The sequence below is a fragment of the Lepidochelys kempii genome, chromosome 10, assembly GCF_965140285.1.
Source record: "Lepidochelys kempii isolate rLepKem1 chromosome 10, rLepKem1.hap1, whole genome shotgun sequence".
Taxonomy (NCBI): domain Eukaryota; kingdom Metazoa; phylum Chordata; order Testudines; family Cheloniidae; genus Lepidochelys; species Lepidochelys kempii.
This window is the reverse complement of record NC_136389.1, coordinates 51,695,906-51,720,065: the sequence shown is the minus strand read 5'-3', so window position 1 is coordinate 51,720,065 and position 24,160 is coordinate 51,695,906. Positions and strand designations below refer to the sequence as shown.

General features: G+C 44.1%; 1 protein-coding gene across 9 annotated transcripts in view; it reads right to left on the bottom strand.

Annotated features, from left to right (window-relative positions):
• Positions 1-19,560, bottom strand: part of HERC1 (HECT and RLD domain containing E3 ubiquitin protein ligase family member 1) — a 217,521-nt gene extending 197,961 nt beyond the window's left edge. For all 9 annotated transcript variants that reach the window (XM_073303562.1, XM_073303563.1, XM_073303568.1 and 6 more), the window contains exon 1: positions 19,413-19,560. The gene's annotated coding sequence lies outside the window, so the exon portion shown is untranslated. The remainder of the gene's footprint in view (positions 1-19,412) is intronic.
• Positions 19,561-24,160: the final 4,600 nt, after the last annotated feature.

Genomic DNA, 24,160 nt, shown 5'->3' with positions numbered 1-24,160 from the left:
TAAATTGTTAAGTCGTGTCCCTGTGCACATGTAAAGATAGCTGCATCATTCCACCCAGGAGCAGCTGGATTTCTGATAGGTGAAGTGATTTTCCTCTAGAATGGAAGGTGCTAAAATAATGATATAGCATAATGTGCTACAACTAAGATAATCACTGTGACAGATATGACGATTTCCTGCAATATCACTGGGAGACATTATTGAATTAAGTTTCATCATCTTTGGGGTACCTTGTATTAAATGAAAAAAAAATTATATATTATTGTGGGCCAGGATTGTATGTAACCTCTCTAAGGCAGAGACGTGATGTGAGGCCTGGGAGTTTAAAGGACTATACTGAAAATGTTCCAGACAAGAATGGGCTTCTGGAACAAAAAATATGAAGTGGATTTCCTGGGGAACACTCACTCAAGGAGAGGTTAATACAAACTGCTGGGTTGTGCAAAAGCTCAATCTTTTTTTAAACTATGCCCCAAGAAGTGGGTCTTGTGTGTTATCTGTTCCCAGAAACTGGAAATCAAAGGCCAGAGCTGTATAAAGAAAACACTCAACTGTCCAGCCAGGGTTCTGGTTTTGAATCTGACAAAGTTATAAACTTGTAACCACAGTGAAAACCCAGTACAGGTTTTGAAGAATCAACAGCTATGAGAGGTTATCTTTGATAAGTTTTCCAGCATGCATTAGGTTCTTCTATTGTTTTTAATATGTTTTTGCTGTAATACTTTCACCGTAAGAATAAATGTGCTTGATTACAGAGCTGTATGGTAATTTATCAAGCAGGCAATACACTGCACTTTACTTTCTCTCCAGAGACTATGCCCAGACACTGGTCTTTTAGGCAGTCTGGCTTTCTGGGAAATATCAAAGTGTAGTTAGGGAACTGTGCAGTCTGAAAAAACTCTGGGGTCAAGAGGTATGATGCCAGTCTCTGCTCAAGAGAGGTGCCAGCTAAGGTGTGCGTCCTTGGTGGACTATATGGGGGAATACAGGTGCAGTCACCCCGAAGCTGTGACAAATCACATAACACTAACCTAGATCCCTGCTTAAAAAGTTGTATGCAAATAGTAAAACACAGGCATTCTTCTACCGCTAACCTCTTATTTTTCTAGTAATGGTAAAATGCTTATTCTCAGAGGACAACATTAAGTTCTTCTGCAGCTAGTTAGAATACACAGAGACTTTAAATTATATCTAATAATTCTTCTGGTCCTAAAAAAGACAAAAAAACACTGAAAAAGAAAAGTGAAGAGTGAGTTCATTCTAAAGCCTTGCACACATTAAGGAAATTCACATTAGTGTAACTGCCCCAAAATCAGACTTGCACCCATGTAGCTTAATACAGTAAGATAAGCATGCACCAGTGCATCTACATTAGGCCTTTGCATCATCATAATTATAGTGACAATCAGACTGGCGAAAACTTCCTTAACAAAGACAGTGCCGACATCTTTATTGCAGAATATAAACTGAATATTACAGAAAGATGACAAATTTATGTGTGTGTCTGGAAAATATGAAGCCATCATTCAGCCTGAAAAAACAAGCAAGCTGCTTTCGAGTATGAGGCTAAAGACTGTTGTGCATATGTCTAACAAAGTCATTGTCCAGTTCATGTTAAGCACAGTTACACACTAGAAAATTCTAAGCCCTCTGGAGTCTGTTATATTGGTTTTTACAAAAAGAAATTAAGCAATACCAAACTTCATCAAATATTAGGTTCAATGAAAAAAATGTATCTAAAACTGGTCCAGACTTGCAAAGTTTCACTTTCCGAAAGTAACTTTTTGACAGGAAAGTAAAATCCCACTTCCCCCCAACCAATCAATCAAGGCAAAGGGTAGTCATGTAATTTTTCAAGACAGTTTTGTATGACTATTCTCAAAGATGTAATTGAAAAATCATTATCTCTGTACTGATACAAAATATGCCTTTGTGTCTAAAATAGTAATGTTAAGGGATAAAGCCCATATAAACAAGGAGGGTACAAGACAAGGAAAAGGAATAATGCAAAGGATTTTTAAGGACTGCTGTGTACACTAAACCACAGTCTATGAAAAACTGAAAGACTGCTCGACAAATGAACTCTGAGGGCTTGTGTACACAGGGGATATTAGTAGCATACTTATACTGGTATAGTTCTACCAGTATAGTTATACAAGTATAACTCCATGTGGACACACACATTCCTGAATGTCCCTTCACTTCAGAAGCAATACAGAACAAACAAACCAGAAGACGACAGTCTTATTCAGGAATCTAAGTATCCACATGGAATTATACCTGTGCAACTACAGCTCTTGCCCTGACCCAGAGATGGACATGGGGTTGGTGGAAAGAGAAGCTCTGACGTGATTAGATTAGAAGCACCAAAGGAGTGAGGTGAAGACATAACAGGAGCTGTTCCTTAACTTCCCCTCCCTGGCCTCCTGTAGCTCAACCTAGGTATTTTGCTTCTCTGAGATGGTGGATGCAAGCCATTAGGTGCTGTCTTGTGAACAACACTAATTACCTTTCCCTTTTATTCTAATTTATTCATTTTATTCTATTTTCTAAGACAGGGATTGTCAAATGTCTTCAGAGAGTGGGCCACGTTTCTGAGAGTGTCTTTACAGGCTATTTCCCCTTCCATCTGTTGCTACCCAGGACACTCCCCTCATTCATAACACAGCCACTTCCCTTCCCTCCACATGACATAACATCCATGTGGCAACTACGGGAGTAGTTCAGGGAAAAAGCAAACAGATACTTTTATATCTTTACTTTCATTTGTATTGATCTGGCAGCTGCAAACAAGGAGAAGGCAGCACCATGTGACCAGACAATGGCTGGGAACCAAAGTAAATAAACTGAATAGTAGCACCTTTGCTTGACTTGGGGACGGAATATCTGGTATGCTCAGTGGACAACTGCTAAGATTTTAAACAGAGCTATAATTTAATGAAGCCCCACATTACTACACATTCATTCTAACCCAGTCTGACCAACGCAGGGGTCAAGCAAGGACAAGCACTGCTGTTGGGATAGTTTGTATGGAGGATATTAAGTGTCCCTGATAAAGGGAAACTGTTTAAAAACTGCTTTAAAAAATAGTAGAATTGCACAAATTTATAAAAACTACAGATCCTACAATTTTAGATTCTCTACAGCATTGTTACAAAATCTAAGCTTTCCTTAAACACACACAAACATCCTTCATTGCAAAATATAGCCATCAATGTAAGCCAGCAGAACACTTCCAAACAGAAGAGTCCCTCCCACACCATCTCATCTCAGTGAGATGATTACAAAGCCTACAAACAGCTACATGATTAAAATAAAAAATATTGTCTACATTTAAAGTTATTTTTGATATAAATGCAAAAAACTGCTAATGTAATAGCATTAAAAGCTGTACAGTTAAAATCAAAGGCCAGAAATACCAACATTAAAGCATAATTATGCATGCTGAAAAGTGGCTGTGAAAAATGCATGACTAAATTCTATGGTTGTCTTCTGGAAGTCTGTATCAACTTTGTTCCATTATAAGAAATTTTTCCTAACATCCAGCATTGTAACCTATGATCAGAGTTTGTCTATAGCAGATAAATTCTTCAAAAGTTTAATTCTTCAGTGTGAATTTATTGATGTAGTTTTTTCCAGTTCACATCAGTTCAGCTCCATCAGTGTTGGCAACATTAGCAGTCTTACCTAGTGCAGACCACGTTGCCAGTATTTTAAGTGTTATGTCCATTAGTCTTGCTCTGAGCAAGATTAGAGGACATTTTATTTAAAACAGGCAGCAGTCAGGGTGCATGACAGCACTTAGTGTTGCTAAGAGTAGAATTTAATTTGTGTCTGAAACAGCGAGAAATATTTTTTGCAGATGGGGCCTGAAAGTCAAGCTGGGCTCTTTCTGGCTATTGCATCACAAGTAAAAGATTTTGCAGTCAGAATGTAGTTAATTCACTAACAATCCAACTCATTCTTCCAAAGCTGTAGTGACCCTACAGTACTAACAGGAGTAAAAGTTGGTAAACTTTTCATCCCTAAAGCAAACAATCACATTAAGTGCACAAAATTCAGAGTTTCTCTGGAGTTAAACAAAGTGCCAATTGTAGTCACTTTTCTGACTATAATAATATTTCTATATACATTTAATCAGAAAAAACAAGGAACATATTACCACCTTTCACATCCCCAAAAGCATACAGATGTGTAACATGACCATATTAACATTCCTACAGAAATGCTTTAATAGAAACCCAAATTTTAATATTTCCCCCACTGATTTTTACTGTGAAATCTTAATACATTAACAGGGTTTGGAGGAACCTTTTCATACAATAGTAACATCTAATGAGAGTGAAATACAAAGACTGCCATATTGGATCAGGCCAGTTATTCATTTAATTTAATATCATGTCTGACAATGGACAATACCTGAGAGGTAAGAAGGTGCAAGAACCCTTAAAGTGAAAAATTATGGAATAACCTGCCCACAAGGAAAAAAATTTCCTGACACCCCACCTCAGTCAATAGTTATCTTATGCCCTGAAGCATGAGTTTATATTCCTTATAAAATATTCTCACCTTAACATACATAACCATGGATGATCCCATTATCCAATGAGCGTATAAGCCTTATCTAGGATTTTACTAAATTCTTGGCCTAATTGCTATCTTGTGGCAAAACAAGTTCCACCAGCTAGTTATGTTGTAAGTAGCTACTTTTGTCAGTTTTACATTTGTTGCTTTTTCACTTCATACAACATTCGCTTGCTTTTATATGATGAGACAAGATAAATGGGAGCACACCATTTATTTTTTTGGCACCATTATTTTATATATTTAAATCATGTCCCCTCTTATTAATCTCCTCTCTCTAAACAGTCCAAAATCTTATTATTCTCTTCATATGGAATTCTTTCCAAGCCTCTGATCATTTAGGTTGCCCTCTCTGGGCTCCTTTTTATGCTATATGTTATATTTAAGATTGTATAAAAAATTGAATACAGCATTCCATTGAGAATAAGCAGTGGTTTTTATGATGGTATAATATTTTCAAAGCTATTTTCTATCCTAATCTTTATACTACCTAATTACATACTTTTAAACTGCAGTAGTGCATAAATGCCCCCAATCAGAATTTGGGCCTCCCTGTGGCCACATGGAAAGTTATGCAGTCCCTGCTCCAAGGATTTTCAATCTAAGATGACAAATGACAGACAGAGGACACTGATATGATCAGTTATGGAATTTGTTATATATTTATCTATAAAAAAAGCTGCAGAGTGTTCCATACCCATATACCCCTCCAACAAGCCATTATTAATGGACTGATTTCTTATTTTTGAGCAGATGTTTGTAGTTAGCTATCCAGAATGACACCCAGGTCTTTTATCTGAATGGTTGTTAGTACAGAACCCAACAACATGTTCGATTAGTTCAAATCAGGTACTGAAGAATTCATCCTCCAACTTGGCCTTGAGTAGCAGCAATCTTTCCCATACAAGTGTCAAAAAATTGTGTAAAATCTAAGGCCACGTCTACACAGAAAAGTTGTACTTCTCACATTCCTAAGGCCTATGCTTTCATTAAAAAACTCTTAAAATAATTTTCCAAATGTGAACCAAGAGTAAACTGATTAATACTATTTTGCAAAATAGTCTTCAGACAGCTCCAGTGCTGTCACTGCTGCTCATAGCTTTGCCAAGCTGCAGCAAACTGAAAACTGAATAATCATATCTGTTTTCTGTGCTGCCCTTCAGAACCACAGTAGCAGCAGTGAAAACAACAAGAATGAGGTCAATTTCACACTGATGCTTGTTGCTAAAACTATGAGCAGATTTAAAAACAGACTGGAAAAGCGATAGATCAACAAAAAGACATCCTCCTGCAGGAGCCAGGAGGATGAGAAAGGAGGAAGGACAGAACAGTGTACTCTACACTTCCAGCAGTCCAGAGATCTGAAGTGGGGGGTGGGGGGGGAGGAGAAGCAAAGCAAATGCTGCTTCTCCCCCAACCCCTTCCAAAAGGAAAACAGGCTGAGGATTTAAGGCCTGGTCCACACACAGATTTTGTACCATTATAACAATTTTGATTAGGGATGCGATTCTTTTTAAAAACCAAAATAGTTCTACCAGTACAATCCCCTCCAGCATGGAGCTAGTTACATCAGCATAAAAGATGCCTTATACCAGTATAGCTTAAGGGCTGTATACACAGGTATGTGTTTTTCCACTTTAACAATATAGGTATCATCATCACAAAAGAGTGCATCCACACTGATTTGTTTAGGCCAGCATAAGCTACTTCCCTGTTGAATCACTGAGTCCACACAACTCCACATTTTTCTGAAATATGCACACAGCATTCTGGGTAGATATCCTATGATGTAATGTTTCACCACCAGGATCTATGCATTCTGGGATTTTTCTCATGGCTTCTTTTGGGATATCTACCAGAACCTGATGGAATTCCAGGACTTGGGCTCTCTTTGACCCCCATGATTCATTCTTCATGTCATCCAATAATTCATCTGGCTTTTGCAAGCCAGCACTATATTCAAACTCCTGCATGCCTCGATCCTGATAATCATTAATATGAACAGGCTGCTCTAAATATATTGGCAGTTACACAGCTGGATTGCTATGGAGGAGTTAAGAGACAGCCATAGTAACATCGCAAGGAAACTGCTGAAGGAGAAGTAGGATGAAAGAACAGTTATTTCTGAATGACATTTTTCCAGAGCAGCTTCACTCACTAGAATACTGTGTCTGGGCTCAGCCAGTTAGCACTGTGTGCTGTGACTGGACACTGATGCAGAACTGGGATAACCAACAGTGGTTTAGCTACTTTCCTAAAAATCTGTACAGATCTCACCTGGAGCTGCAGTGGTGGACTACCAACATGAGAGTTCCCCAAAATATGTAGAGCATGTGACAACTGCCATCTGAAGGTCACCACATTCAGTCAGTGGGTGTGAGATTTGATATTTCAGAAAAACAATACTTTGGATCTTAAAGTCTCTGGCATACATGTCATTTTGAGCACACAAGGCGGAAGAATAAAACCCAAGCAAGTGGAGCACATCCAACAAGACAGTGGCCAGCCAGTACCCAGAACAAAAATTGTTTAGTTCTTCCATATAGCTGTACTGTAATACAGCAACTACTACCTACTAGAAGAAGTCCCCTCCACAGCACTTTCAGGCTCTCTCTCTGCCTGAGTTTTGGGAGACATCTCTGGCACTGTTGCTTCTTCTGAGTTTGGCGTGCTAGAGGTCTTGGCTATCTAGGGAAATCTCCCAGTTGGGGTCCATGATTCTTTAATGTGGCCTTCTGGTGCTGTGACCAAACTATCCAGAACACCATGCCAAGGTTTGGTTGTGTCCACTGTAGCAAAAATCTAGTCCAGTTCCTCAGAATAAGTGGAGGTAGTGAGAGCGTTACTGGAGGTTTTGTTTTGGTCTGACTTTTTAGAATTCTGCTAGAGTTCCTTTGCTTTGGGACTTGTCCCAGGAGTGACCCATCTCCCACCTTTGCTCAAATAGCTACTCCTCTCTTGATATTCTAGTGACTACTGTTAAGATACGACTGGACATTCCCCTCTCCTAAAAGGGCAAGAAAGCCCAAAACCTCTCAACAGGACCACATAGAGGCACAGGGCCTGGCTGCTATAATGAGTATGTGATTCTGGGGGTATGAACTCACCATAAACTGGAATCTCAAAAGGGGTAAACCTGGGTGTGCGTCAACATTTAAACAGAGAGGCAACATCCAGTCAAGGTGATCCTGGCGCAGCAAAGAGCACACATGTAAACGGAGACTGATCCAGATGTGAAGCAACATCCCATGGTAAAGAAGGGGGAGAACTGCCAGAAGTATATAGTTAATCCAAAATAGGGATGCATCTATGTGGTCCTTTTGGGAGGTTCTGGGCTTTCTTGCCTGTCACTTGGAAAGCAGAAGATAGATAAGATGACAGGTAAATTTTAAAATCTTGTGTGGAAACAAATTTATACAGAAAAAAAAAAGCTTTCGCATGTGGACAAACTCTTATTGACATACAGGAAGGGGAATAAGCTACGTCAATCTAATGAATCTTGACACTAACATAACTGCACCGACACTGGGGAGTGGGAGGGAGGTTGTACTGTTTCTACTATATTGATATAGTGATTTTTTTTTGTTTCACATTGAAGTCAGTTGTCTACCCGGACAGAAAGTGTTGCAACATGTTTATGAACTTGAAACAAAGTCCGATTTTTTCTACTAGATTTGAATTTCAGCAACACAGTCACTGTATGATCCCCACTGTTTTGTGCTTTTGGTTTACCTTGCTGATATTTTTGACAAACTGAATTCTCTAAATGTCTCATCACAAGGAGCGGAAAGTACTATTTTTGACCTGCACAACAAGATATCAGCATTCAAGAGAAACATTCACTGGAAAACGAAGATTGAAACTGGTTTAAGCGTTCCATTCCTGTCGTTACCTGACACTATTGACTAAACAGAATCTGAACTATTGAGTGTTGAGAACCCAATCAAGAATCACTTGACTTGTCTCAGAGCCAGTTTGGATATTTTCCCAAAGGAAATGCACCCCTGAATGACTGGATTTTCCAATCTTTTCTAGCTGAGGCACGGACCCTGTCCCATCTCTCAAATGGCATTCAGAAGAAGCTGACTGCTCTTCAGAGTGATAGGACACTGGACATTCGATTTAAAAAACAGTATTTGGGGGACTTTGGGTTGAAAGTTGGTTCAAAATATCCAGCTTTGTCAAAAGGGCGCGATCAAAATTCTTTTACCGTTTGGTTCATCTTATTTGTGCGAAATCAGAGACTCTGCACTTGCTGTGCTAAAGACAAAAGTACTGTTCGAGCCTGGAAGTGGAGGACAACCTCAGAGTGTCATTTTCAAAAATCTCCCCACAAATTTATAAACTGTCTGCCGAGAAACAGGCACACTCTTCACATTAATTGGTAAATATCTGTCACGGTGGATTTGATTTAAATAACTAGTAAGGAAGACTCAATTTAATCATAGATTTCTACATAAAAGTGCATTCTTGCTGGTTGTTATAACCTTAATACATATTCTTCACAACTCAGAGATAGACGTAGGTTTCATTTTCAGAAGGTACATAAATCACTTTAAAAATGTATAGTATTTTGAAAACTTTTCAGATTAGTTTTACAGCTATATCAGAAAATGAATAATTGTTTCGTTATTTCATTTACCAAAGGCAGTGGTACCCAACCCAGTGCCTGTGGGTGCCATGGTGCCTGCCGGGGCATTTTTGGGAGCCCACAGGACACCGCCCGCCGAAATGCCACCAAGAAGCGTTGCCGTTTCTCGCCGGCATTTCGGCAGCAGTGCTTCTTGGCGCTGCCGCTTCTCAGCAGCATTGTGTCCAGCGCCCGCCACAGTCCTCTGAGAATAGCAATATGCAATAGCAATATGCTATTCCCACAGAAAAGTTGGGGACCACTCACCAAAGGTAATTGAAACAGATATTTATGAAGTCATTGGGAGGTGAACTATCTCCAATTCAACAGGTTAATCATTAATATTGGGAGGATTTTCTTGACATGCTGTATTAGGAGACCACCACCAGACAGATATTTAAATGGTTTTATTTAATCAAAACAACAATGTTGTGTGTTCTGGATTTTTTTCTTCAACAGCAAACATAATATTTTAACAAAAAATGCATATGAATTTTTGTATGTAGTTAAACATTCAAGTTTTTTAAAATCAGGTTTGTTTTTGTTAAAATTGTTTTGAACTAAAATAGCTGAATGAAATATTAAAAAAAGTTAAAATCCACTATGTCAGCCAGCTCAACATAAGAAACTTAAAATATTGGCTTCCACAGCTAACAGTCATCTTCACCTTCATTTTCCTGTTTCTTCATAATCTGGAAAAGGAAAACAAGCTTTCCTGCTTTTTCAGGTCCCAAACGATTTCTCAGTTTGGAATGAATTAGTCCAAAGGAAGAAAATATTTCTACACTGACAGAAGAAGCTACTGCTGTTAAAAGTGAGATTATCACTTCAACAGTCTCTGAATCCAAGCACTTAAGTGACTTCCACCAGTTCACTGGTGTGACTTTCTTTAAATCATCAACAAACATATTTCTTGAATGGTTCACCCTTAGCTCTGAAGTTTATTATAGTTGGCATTATGGAGGGATGATCGTTGAGTTGGCTATGACATCGACATCCAGCAGCTGAAGAGGAAAAGGTTTGACCCAGGTACCAAGTATTGAGAATACTTGCAAGAAAGTGAGCTGCAGATGGTGCTTGTCCCATTTGTTTTTTTAATGCTTGTAATTTAACTCTGTCATTGCATATTTCTCTTTTTAAGATAGCCATTCAGTTCCTTCCAAATGTCAACAGCATCAGCAATAAAACAGCTATTTCCCTGCATTTTGTTCAAGGCTATAGAAATAGGCTTCAGGGTACTCAGTATGTGTTCAACCTTTCTCTTAAGCCCAATTTTGAGAACTTTGGCTGTGACAGTGCCATCTTTTTTTTCACAATTTTGTTCACAAACTGTCATCAGATTAGGCAAGTTTTTGAGATAGCGTTCAAAACAGTCCACTACTGAGTTCCATCACACATCTTGTGAAAGAGTTAGCTTGGTTCCTCCCACTTTTTTCAGAGCAGCTGCTGCGAAGTGGTTGTTACGGAAGTATTTTGCAATTTCAACATTAGTCTTTATTTCTGGAACACTGAAGTCTTTGGCTAGGAGGTGCATCAAATGAACACTGCAACTGTATGTTATTAGCTTGTGACTCTCTTCTCTCTCTTCTAAATAATTTCTTCTCATCTTGGATACATTTGCAGTATTCTCTGTGACCAAGCTGCGTACTAGACATTTGAATTTTTTTTTCAAAGTTTGTTATAGCTTTTACTGCTACTTCTTGTAAATATTCTGCTGTGTGCGCATTTCCTGATGTATCAATTGTTTCTGTAAGGAAGACATTCCCTTCTTCTGTTGTCACACAAGCACACACAAGAGGATCATTGTGGACATTGCTCCACTCATCAAGACTCAGGTTAACAATTTTTCTAGACGTTTGGCACACTGCTCAATTGCTCTTTCATACACTTTATCCAGCAATTTGCCTGCGACATCTGCTCTGTTGGGTGGACTGTATCCTGGTCTTAATGACTGAACCATGTTAATTAAGTGTGGGTTCTCAATCATACGGAAAGGAGAGTTTGTTGCACAAACAAACCAGGCAATTTTTTCATCAATTACCTCTTTTTCTAATCTGCTGGTTCTTATCACAAACTTATCTATGGCTGTTTCTGGATGATGGAGTTTTTTTTTTTCTTTTTTCTGCAGGTGATATACTGTGGCTATGTGACATATATGATGTGACTGAAACACTATCATTAGCAGATAACTCAAACTATAGAAAATGATGGTGATCTTGAAGGTGGATAGTCTTCAGAATCCTGTATGTTGAGGATGGATTCTCCTAAACAAAGTAAATCAATCCAGTTATTTAATTATTATTACCATACTGCGCATTTAGTATGCCTCATTGCATTCACTGATACTCAGTACTACTTTAAAGGTGAAATTGTAAAAGGAAGATCTGCCTATTTCAGATATTTATTTTTTTATCTCAACTGGATCTAAAATGATAGTACCTGTGATGTTGCACTACATGTTTTATGAAAATATGCTAATGAGCGTGAATATAATGTAACTGGAATATGCTTCATGCAAAAGGTCTCTTGTAAGGTATCATACAAAGCTTATAGTTTACTGAGTGTGTTCATCCTATTTGTATGAATGTATCATTCTTGTATGTGAAGCTGGAAATATGATGTATTACTCTAAAGTCCTAATGTAACTATTCTAAGTGTGGGCCATTAATGATGGTTCCCATTAACCAGGACAATTGGTTGTAAATGGCTCAGTTTACTTGTAAGCCTTCCTGTGTTTATGTGAGTTAGGCCAGAAAGAATGGCAGCTTGGGGTCTAACAGGACGTGCGACCATGTCACCTGGTACTGAAATCCATTTTAAACCTGGTGTTTTTCCATTTAGAAGGAGGGGTGGGGATGCAGAGAGACAAAAGATTCCCGCCTTGGGCCAAAGCTGTAAGAGGGGGTGGAACAGAACAAAGAAGATTGCCAGTCATGAGAAATCCCCTAGTTACCACCTGAGCTGAAACTAACAAGAACTGTACCAGGGGAAAGAATTGTGCCCAGACTAGAAAGGTGTCTAGTCTGTCAGAGAAGCTTATTTGAACATCTCTAAGATTGAGATTTACCTGTATTTAGTTTCTTAATGTATTAGGCTTAGACTTGCATGTTTTGTTTTATTTTGCTTGGTAACTTACTTTGTTCTGTGTTATTACTAAAACCACTTAAATCATACTTTTTATACTTAATAAGATCACTTTTGTTTATTAATTAACCCAGAGTAAGTGATTAATATCTGGGGGAGAAAACAGCTGTGCATCTCCCTCTATCAGTGTTATAGAGGGCGGACAATTTATGAGTTTACCCTATATAAGCTTTATACAGAGTAAACCAGATTTATTTGGGGTTTGGATCCCATTGGGAGTTGGGTATCTGGGTGCTGGAGACAGGAAACCTGCTGAGCAGTTTTGGTTAAAGTCTGCAGGTTTGGGGGCGTGGTTCAGACCCTGGGTCTGTGTTGCAGTGGAATAGCATGTCTGGCTCAACAAGACAGGGTTCTGGAGTCACCAGCTGGCAGGGAAAACAGGCTCAGAGGTAGTTTCAGCACGTCAGATGACAGTCCCAAGGGGGTCTCTGTGACCAAACCCGCCACAGTACCATTGAGTAACAACTATATTTTTTGCTCAAACATGAGAATTCAAGAATAGTCCAGAAAGGAAGACAGGCAGGCCTTAAGAAAGTAAGGAATAAAAATGTTTACCAACCTGAAGATCCTGCATGTTCAGACATGTTCCTTTCATCATCTTCAGCGCAGCTTCCTCCTGAGAAGAAACACTTCTCGTGATGTTGTTTCATTTGGGCAACCAAGCCTTGTATTTCTTTGTTGCACTGTTTGCATTTTTCACGCATGCCTGTCTTACCCGCAGGTAGAGGAACTTCATTAAAATATTCCCAAACTGGGTCTCTTATGGCCTGCTGCCATTATAGGTTTTACCTTCTAGTGAGAGAATAGTATGGTAGATCTCAAATCAATGAAGGCTACACTCAGAAAGACCTCAGGACTTCTGGAATGTGCTGCTCAAACAGTTTCACTTTTGTTTCTACTGCCTGTCACTTCTCACATTTATCTATTCCACCCCCAACAAAATCTTTTAGTCATTGAACTTTTTGAAGCTTTGCACTTTTAGAGAGGTTTGGGATTGAATCTGTGTACACAAATTTGCAGAGGGACAATAGGGTTGAGGTCTGTTATTTCTCACCTCTCTGTATTATTTTATTTATTTAAAACATTTTTGCTGTTAACAAGCATGTTATCTCTGGAGACACAAATCCACAGTTTGAGAACTGCAAAACTAAGCATCTCTGATGGTATCTTCTAGACTGAGCACTGAGTCCCATTGGGTAGAACAATTAACCTAAATAATCTATACAGAAGACCCTGGAACTCCATAAAATTGGGTCTCTAATCCATGAACTATTGGAACTCATTTACAAAACTTTTCTTAAACATTACATGAATATATTGTCTCATACAATAGAATTAGAATTTATAATCCCTATTCCATGATGAGATATCTTTAAGCTATAATGTATCGTAATTAAAATGATCTTTAGATAAATGCTTTTTGAGGAAGAAACCTATAAAAAAGTCTGATTTTTTTTTTGTTTTAAAAAAAATTGATTTTTATCCACCCTGGTATCTGTGTATTTAAAATTTACAAGTGTACATAATTCAATTAAAGTTATGTCAAGGTCTCCGTTAGGTTTATAAATGGGCTATCAAGCATATTTTTGCACTTGTCTTTTTTTGGTCTAGGTTGGGGGGCATAACTCAAAGAGGGGGCTCAGCTCAAAAAGTTTGAAAACCGACCTAAAGGCTGATGCAAGTGATAGGAGCACCATTTATAGTCTAGGGACAGCACCCTAGTACAGTGTCTCTCAACCTTTCCAGACTACTGTACCCCTTTCAGAAGTCTTATTTGTCTTGCATACCCTAAGTTACACCTAATTTAAAACTTACTTACAAAATCACAAATAAAAATACAGAAGTGTCAAAGCACACTATTACTGAAAAAAATGGCTTACTTTCTCATTTTTACCAGATTATAAAATAAATCAATTGGAATATAAATATCTTACTTACATTTCAGTGTATGGTATATAGAGCAGTATAAACAAGTCATTGTCTCTATGAAATTTTAGTTTGTACTGACTTCGTTAGTGCTTTTTATTTAGCCTGTTGTAAAATTACGCAAATATCTAGATGATCTGATGTACCCCATGAAAGACCTCTGCGTATCTCCAGGGGTACCTGTAACCTCGTTGAGAACCACTGCCCTAGTAGATTCCTACCTGCTCCCAGTTGCTGGGCTTCTGGCTTCTTTCCCAAGCATTCCCCTCAACATTTTTCTTATTACCTAATCATTTTAGTTCTATATTAGATGTCTGGTAAAATGTGGGGTAATGGGAGTCTGGAGGGGCAACTGGATGGGCAAAAGAGGGAGCAATTGATTCCAAAATGTTAGAAAACATTAGTACAGCGGAGAAATTATGGGGGAGAAGAAGAAAGATACAAAGAGGAGACAGAGTTGATAATGTTATAACTGAATATGTGATAATTAGGGCTGTCGATTGATTGCAGACAACTCTCGCGATTAACTCAAAAAAATTAATCATGGTTTTAATCACAGTTAAACAATAGAATACCAAATGAAATTAAATATTTCGGATGTTTTTCTACATTTTCATATATATATATATATATATATAGTATTCTGTGTTGTAATTCAAATCAAAGTGTATATTATTTTTATGACAGATCTTGCACTGTAAAAATGATAAAACAGTACTTTTTAATTCACCTCATACAAGTACTGTAGTGCAATCTCTGTCGTGAAAGTGCAACTTACAAATGTAGATTTTTTTTGTTACATAACTGCACTCAAACACAAAACAAAGTTCACTCAGTCCTACTTTTTATTCAGCCAATCGCTAAAACAAACAAATTTGTTTACATTTACAGGAGATAATGCTGCCCTCTTCTTATTTACAGTGTCACCAGAAAGTGAGAACAGGCACTTACATGGCACTTTTGTAGCCGGCATTGCAAGGTATTTACGTGTCAGTTATGCCAAACATTCATATGCCCCTTTATGCTTCAGCCACCATTCCAGAGGACATGCTTCCATGCTGATGGCGCTCTTTAAAAAAAGAAAGCACGCATTAAATTTGTGACTGAACTCCTTGGGGGAGAATTGTATGTCCCTTGCTCTGTTTTACCTGCATTCTGCCATGTGTTTAATGTTATAGCAGTCTTGGATGATGACCAAGCACATGTTGTTTATTTTAAAAACACTTTCACTGCAGATTTGACAAGACACAAAGAAGGTACCAATGTGAGATTTCTAAAGATAGCTACAGCACTTGACCCAAGGTTTAAGAATCTGAAGTGCCTTCCAAAATCTGAGAGGGACAAGGTGTGGTGCATACTTTCAGAAGTCTTAAAGGAGCAACACTCTGATGCGGAAACTATAGAATCTGAACCATCAGAAAAGAAACTCAACCTTCTGCTGGTGGCATCTGACTCAGATAATGAAAATGGACATGTGCTAGTCCACACTGCTCTGAATCGTTATTGAGCAGAACCCATCATCAGCATGGATGCATGTCCCCTGGAATGATGGCTGAAGTATGAAGGGACATATGAATCTTTAGCACATCTGGCATGCAAATATCTTACAATGCCAGCTACTACAGTGCCATGCAAATGCCTGTTCTCGCTTTCGGGTGACTATTGTAAACAAGAGACGGACAACATTTACTCCTGCAAATGTTAACAAACTTGTTTGTCTGAGCGATTGGCTGAAGAAGTAGGACTGAGTGGACTTGTAGGCTCTAAAGTTTTACATTGTTTTGTTTTTGAGTGCAGTTATTTTTTTGGTACATAATTCTATATTTGTAATTTCAACTTTTTATCATAAAGAGATTGCACTACAGTACTTGTATTAGGTTAACTGAAAAATAATATTACTTTTGTTTTTTCTACAGTGCAAATACATGTAATCAAAAAATATAAAGCAAGCACTGTACACTTTGTATTCTGTGTTGTAACTGAAATCAATATTTGAAAATGTAGAAAACATCCACAAATATTTAAATAAATGGTATTCTATTATTGTTTTACAGTGCGATTAATCGCACAATTAATTGTGATTAATTTTTTAAATCGCTTGACAGCCCTAGCGATAATATACAATTTTTTTATTTGTACGCAGTACTGTTGTAGCCGTATTGATCATATTAGAGAGACAAGATGGGTGAGGTAATATCTTTTATTGGACCAACTTCTGTTGGTAAGAAAGACAAGTTTTCAGGCTTACACAGAGTTTATTTGTTTAAATTGCAGGGGGTGTACCCTTAAGGCATAATGCCAAGTATTTTTCACAGCGGCTAGTAGGTTTAGTCCACAGACCAGTACATGTTGGGTGAATTACTGACATCCTGATTCAAGATATTCCTTCCACTTACCAATATAAGATTTCATCTGTCTTCACAAGGCTCATCACCTAAGTTTTCGAGGTCCCTCTGGAGTTCTTTAGTCTTGACTAACCTAAATAACTTGGTCTTCAAGTTCACTCCTCTTTTACAAATCATTAATATATTAAACTCCACCCCACCCAATCTCTTGTTTTCACCTGCTCATAATCAAGGCTTGAAAACACCCATCTGCCCACATAAAACTAGAGGAAGTGAGCTCAAAGTAGTGGAGTTACCCAAAGAACTGAAACTCAGAAAGGAGTAGCAGAAATCCAAAGGTAGCAGCAAGAAGAAAAGGAGAAGAGTTGAGCAGCAGAGACACCTGCCATACACACACATACACACACACCCCTCAAGTCTGGGCAAAGCGAAGCAAGGGGTTCCCTGCCAACAGCTAGAAAGGGCTTCAAGTTTATCAGACACATACTAACCAGAAGCCAACACAAAAGATGAAGCCCCTAAGCAGGGTCCCAGGACAAAACCGTGGTAAGAATTGTATTACCCTTGCTCTATCCAGTCGCTGGAGGCAGGGGAACTGGTCTTTTAATCAAATCAGACACACTACAATTCACTGCTTCCTCCCACCCCCTTATCTTTTATCAGCCTGGAGCAAGTAGAGTTATCAGTTTTCAAATCCTGTTGAGAGTTTTCTAACAAAAAAAGGTTCTTTTTTGCTGAAACTTTTCATCCATTATACCAAAGGTAAGAGTTTTTTTGGAATGTTAAGTTACATAAGAGTGATAATTTTTTAACAATTATAACTGGCTGACAAACTAATATTCATGTGCAGCATGAAACTGCTACTAAGTTTAGAACTGTATGCTTTTGTGCCCGTTTCATTGTGGGGTTCTACAGCTGTGTAGTCCAACTATGGCAGTATGCAGAGAAAACAGTAGATAGTCTCCTTCCTCCTTCTAAAAACCGAAATGCATGGAAATATAAGCTAATGTCAGTCACACTTTTAAACAGCTCCAGAGTCAGGAAGTAAAAATAAGATTTTATAGCAATCATTACTCACCTACATTACACCAAAACAGTATTTTAGAATAGTAATTAATTGTACTTTAAGATCCAGTGGGTTCCAGTTCTGTCCTCCTATATGCACTATTCCTATTCACTTCAGTGTGGAACAAGTGTATTTGAGAGATAGATTAGGTACTGTTTGTACAACGTAGACAAGTTAAGGTTACTGTGAACCTTAACTTTTGCATTTCCAGCCTCAAATATTTCATACTACAACTATGTTTATACACTAACTTCCATGATATAGAGAGAGTCCTAAAGAACTGAGATCCTTCAGGATGAAAGATCTTCACAGACAATGTATCTTATCACTAGTATTAAAAAAAAAACCCTCATGCACAGTAGGCTCTTTGTAAATATAGTAAATCATTTCCCACCTTCTAACAGGGAATACTACTATAGCCACAGAGGCATTTAAACTGGCTTGATAAGAAGGTCAATCACAAGAGGCAGTCGTGACCAGAGGTTACACTGGGCAAGTTCCCAGTCACTGAGTAGCCCTTGCTATTGATTGGTAACCTCCACAGCTACTGGATTCAAGGATAAACACTGCAACCAACTGGGACATCCAGAGGGGGGAAACCTGACCCAGCCTTACAATACAGGAGCTGCCTGTGGGAGTGTCCTTCTCTCCTACCCTCCAATCTCCACCCTTTCCTTGATTTTTTTCCCCTGCACCTCTACTATGAAATTTCACCAAAATTTATGAGACAAAATCATATCCCTACTCATGAGTTATGCAGCCCAGAAAAAGACAACCTGCTCAGGTATGTTATTATCAACACAGGAAAGAACAGGTCAAACAGGGATAAGGAGGCTCTACACCTCAACACCCTGCTAAGTGGGGTGCAAGATGAGAACAAATATGTCTAGAACACACCCCAAAAGCAGTCTATTTAGAGAACATAGAAAAAGCTGCATGCAGGCCAAAATGAGCCATTATGGCACCATTCAACTAAGGTCATGAAAAAATAATTTGGAAATAAAAGTACGAGAATACTTTCTCTCTATTGCAGTTGGAAGCCAGCCAACAAGCCACAGGGTGCTACACAACTCAGACAACAGGTCGGGAGATGTGTACAACACTTAAGGTCGTACATGTCATTAACAAAAGTCTGCACGATTAATTTCTGCCTTCATTTTATGACAACAGCCAGAACAGCCCAGAACACAGAATTACATACATTGCACATGCTACAATCATTTCATAGTTACCATGAGATGAGCACAGACTTAGAGGACTTGTGGAGCTCATTCCAACATACAGCAAAAAAGTACCTTATATTTAATACTGTCTAAAAGAAGAGACTTGACGAGACCTCCAGTCCTGAAGGGAAACTTCCCTCCCTAAGGCTCAGGAACTGGGGAGCGGAAGGGGGAATATCTGGCTTCGCTTCATTTTCTGCCCTTCACTCCACCCCATACACAGCTTAACCCTTCTGCCCTGCCTTGCCCTGACCAAAGGGGGCTCAGCTCCCGCCCCCCACAGCGCCATGGGGGCGCAGCCCCCGCCCCCGCCGGACCAGGGAGCGGCAGTCAGTTGGGCTTTGAACCCTGCTGCGGAAGCGGCGCTGAGGAGCCCCGACCCTCCCAGCCCGCCTCGCCGGGTTCGGCCCTCCCGACCCCGCTGCTGCCGGCTGGGGACGCGCCGAGGCCGGGGACGCGCACCGCTCGCATTCGGGGCGGAGGGAGCCAGTTACCGGGGTCCAGGCGGAGCGGCAGCTGGTCGGGGTCCGGGGGTGGCGAGTCCCGGCCCAGAGCCGCGTTCTTTCCGCAGCGGCGGCAGCTTGTCAAAGAGAAAACATGACGTGGGAGGGAGGCGGTGAGATCTCGCGGGGCTACCGGACAACTCTCGCGAGATCCGGTCGCGGCTTCCCCTCTGCTCGAGGCCAGGGGGCGGGGCAGCTGTAGCAGTCCCGCCCTTTCTGCGTCGGGGCTGAGCCTGCTGGGCGGGACCGCGCGTAGCAGGGACCGAGGCTGCGCTCCGCCTCCACGTGCTCCCGCCACACCCCCACGAGCCGCGCGGCAGAGGGCAACGTGCAGCTTGTTTCCCGCTGTGCGAAGCGCCCCCCCAGCACAGTGTGCGCCTGGCACCCCGCCCTATGCCCCATGTAGTGTGTCCCTGGCACCGCGCTGTGCCGTGCCCTCTGCCACGTCCCCCTACGCCCCCCAGCACAGTGTGCGCCTGGCACCCCGCCCTATGCCCCATGTAGTGTGTCCCTGGCACCGCGCTGTGCCGTGCCCTCTGCCACGTCCCCCTACGCCCCCCAGCACAGTGTGCGCCTGGCACCCCGCCCTATGCCCCATGTAGTGTGTCCCTGGCACTGTGCTGTGCAGTGCCCTGTGCCACGTCCCCCTACGCCCCCCTGCACAGTGTGCGCCTGGCACCCCGCCCTATGCCCCATGTAGTGTGTCCCTGGCACCGCGCTGTGCCGTGCCCTCTGCCACGTCCCCCTACGCCCCCCTGCACAGTGTGCGCCTGGCACCCCGCCCTATGCCCCATGTAGTGTGTCCCTGGCACCGCGCTGTGCCGTGCCCTCTGCCACGTCCCCCTACGCCCCCCAGCACAGTGTGCGCCTGGCACCCCGCCCTATGCCCCATGTAGTGTGTCCCTGGCACCGCGCTGTGCCGTGCCCTCTGCCACGTCCCCCTACGCCCCCCAGCACAGTGTGCGCCTGGCACCCCGCCCTATGCCCCATGTAGTGTGTCCCTGGCACCGCGCTGTGCCGTGCCCTCTGCCACGTCCCCCTACGCCCCCCAGCACAGTGTGCGCCTGGCACCCCGCCCTATGCCCCATGTAGTGTGTCCCTGGCACCGCGCTGTGCCGTGCCCTCTGCCACGTCCCCCTACGCCCCCCAGCACAGTGTGCGCCTGGCACCCCGCCCTATGCCCCATGTAGTGTGTCCCTGGCACCGCGCTGTGCCGTGCCCTCTGCCACGTCCCCCTACGCCCCCCAGCACAGTGTGCGCCTGGCACCCCGCCCTATGCCCCATGTAGTGTGTCCCTGGCACCGCGCTGTGCCGTGCCCTCTGCCACGTCCCCCTACGCCCCCCAGCACAGTGTGCGCCTGGCACCCCGCCCTATGCCCCATGTAGTGTGTCCCTGGCACCGCGCTGTGCCGTGCCCTCTGCCACGTCCCCCTACGCCCCCCAGCACAGTGTGCGCCTGGCACCCCGCCCTATGCCCCATGTAGTGTGTCCCTGGCACTGTGCTGTGCCGTGCCCTCTGCCACGTCCCCCTACGCCCCCCAGCACAGTGTGCGCCTGGCACCCCGCCCTATGCCCCATGTAGTGTGTCCCTGGCACCGCGCTGTGCCGTGCCCTCTGCCACGTCCCCCTACGCCCCCCAGCACAGTGTGCGCCTGGCACCCCGCCCTATGCCCCATGTAGTGTGTCCCTGGCACCGCGCTGTGCCGTGCCCTCTGCCACGTCCCCCTACGCCCCCCAGCACAGTGTGCGCCTGGCACCCCGCCCTATGCCCCATGTAGTGTGTCCCTGGCACCGCGCTGTGCCGTGCCCTCTGCCACGTCCCCCTACGCCCCCCAGCACAGTGTGCGCCTGGCACCCCGCCCTATGCCCCATGTAGTGTGTCCCTGGCACCGCGCTGTGCCGTGCCCTCTGCCACGTCCCCCTACGCCCCCCTGCACAGTGTGCGCCTGGCACCCCGCCCTATGCCCCATGTAGTGTGTCCCTGGTACCGCGCTGTGCCGTGCCCTCTGCCACGTCCCCCTACGCCCCCCTGCACAGTGTGCGCCTGGCACCCCGCCCTATGCCCCATGTAGTGTGTCCCTGGCACCGCGCTGTGCCGTGCCCTCTGCCACGTCCCCCTACGCCCCCCAGCACAGTGTGCGCCTGGCACCCCGCCCTATGCCCCATGTAGTGTGTCCCTGGCACCGCGCTGTGCCGTGCCCTCTGCCACGTCCCCCTACGCCCCCCAGCACAGTGTGCGCCTGGCACCCCGCCCTATGCCCCATGTAGTGTGTCCCTGGCACTGTGCTGTGCCGTGCCCTCTGCCACGTCCCCCTACGCCCCCCAGCACAGTGTGCGCCTGGCACCCCGCCCTATGCCCCATGTAGTGTGTCCCTGGCACCGCGCTGTGCCATGCCCTCTGCCACGTCCCCCTACGCCCCCCAGCACAGTGTGCGCCTGGCACCCCGCCCTATGCCCCATGTAGTGTGTCCCTGGCACCGCGCTGTGCCGTGCCCTCTGCCACGTCCCCCTACGCCCCCCAGCACAGTGTGCGCCTGGCACCCCGCCCTATGCCCCATGTAGTGTGTCCCTGGCACCGCGCTGTGCCGTGCCCTCTGCCACGTCCCCCTACGCCCCCCTGCACAGTGTGCGCCTGGCACCCCGCCCTATGCCCCATGTAGTGTGTCCCTGGCACCGCGCTGTGCCGTGCCCTCTGCCACGTCCCCCTACGCCCCCCAGCACAGTGTGCGCCTGGCACCCCGCCCTATGCCCCATGTAGTGTGTCCCTGGCACCGCGCTGTGCCGTGCCCTCTGCCACGTCCCTCTACGCCCCCCAGCACAGTGTGCGCCTGGCACCCCGCCCTATGCCCCATGTAGTGTGTCCCTGGCACCGCGCTGTGCCGTGCCCTCTGCCACGTCCTCCTACGCCCCCCAGCACAGTGTGCGCCTGGCACCCCGCCCTATGCCCCATGTAGTGTGTCCCTGGCACCGCGCTGTGCCGTGCCCTCTGCCACGTCCCCCTACGCCCCCCAGCACAGTGTGCGCCTGGCACCCCGCCCTATGCCCCATGTAGTGTGTCCCTGGCACCGCGCTGTGCCGTGCCCTCTGCCACGTCCCCCTACGCCCCCCAGCACAGTGTGCGCCTGGCACCCCGCCCTATGCCCATGTAGTGTGTCCCTGGCACCGCGCTGTGCCGTGCCCTCTGCCACGTCCCCCTACGCCCCCCAGCACAGTGTGCGCCTGGCACCCCGCCCTATGCCCCATGTAGTGTGTCCCTGGCACCGCGCTGTGCCGTGCCCTCTGCCACGTCCCCCTACGCCCCCCAGCACAGTGTGCGCCTGGCACCCCGCCCTATGCCCCATGTAGTGTGTCCCTGGCACCGCGCTGTGCCGTGCCCTCTGCCACGTCCCTCTACGCCCCCCAGCACAGTGTGCGCCTGGCACCCCGCCCTATGCCCCATGTAGTGTGTCCCTGGCACTGTGCTGTGCCGTGCCCTCTGCCACGTCCCTCTACGCCCCCCAGCACAGTGTGCGCCTGGCACCCCGCCCTATGCCCCATGTAGTGTGTCCCTGGCACCGCGCTGTGCCGTGCCCTCTGCCATGTCCCCCTACGTCCCCCTGCACAGTGTGCGCCTGGCACCCATGTCATCTGTCACATCCCTGGAGCCCAGTAGCACAATGTGCACCACACCCCACCATGACCCCCATGCATGGTGTGCACCTTTTGCCTTGCTGTTCGATGTGGCCTGCCACATCCCCACCACCACAGTGTGCACCTTACACCTACGCTTTGCACTGTGGACATGCACCCCTTCACTCCTCCCCACTGCATCCCTTGCCACACGATGCATTGTGCACCCTACTGCTATGTGCACTATGCTCCTGTGATCAGAATGTACCCCTATGTTCAGCCTTTTTACAAAACTCTGATGCATTTTGTACAAAGTATGCCTTGTGAGGCATCTTTTGAAAACTCATAATCTGCTGAACATTATTGTCTTGGTAACATATGTGTGGCAACATTGTTAAAGTTATAAGATTCCACTGTATAACATTGCTGTAACATGTTTCAGAGTTAGAAAGGCAGGCCCAAATCAGTTCCTCAGAGATAAAAAGCAAGTCAGTGCCTCAGTCACAGCACCCGCAACCATAGCCATCAAAATGCTCACCCCAATAACCCCTCCACGTACTATAACGTGGGTCTCATACCCTCATCATACTGTGACATATACCCCTTCCAGGCTCCCCAAACACCACAAGTCTTTGCCGTACCTCAATGCGCTGCACATCTCCCTTCAGCACGTGTCTCCCTGCACCTCTGCTCACCCTCATGTTCACACAATGGTCAAAGCTCTTTATACACATTAACGAATTTCACTGCTACCCCTTTTCCATAGATGGGGAAAACTGGTGTACAGAGTGGTTAAGGGACTTACTACTGGTCACAAAGCAAGTCTGGTGTGGGGTTGTCACCCATTCCAAATTTTGCAGGACATTTCCTAAACTCAGGGGACAGTTCCGCTTCAAGTGACAAAGCAAGGCTGAACTAAGGGCCAGAGGCAAATCTGGGATTAAAAACCACAGGAATTCATTGCTCCCATGCCCTATTCAGTCTACAGTACTTTACTACATCCTAAAATCTAACCCTGGTTTCATGAGATTGTCTGTCTGCAGCGGGAATAGAATCCATAATGTTCTGCTCAAAAACCTGCAGTTCTTGATTCACTCAGGATGAATGATAATCTCCATTAGCAATAGTTA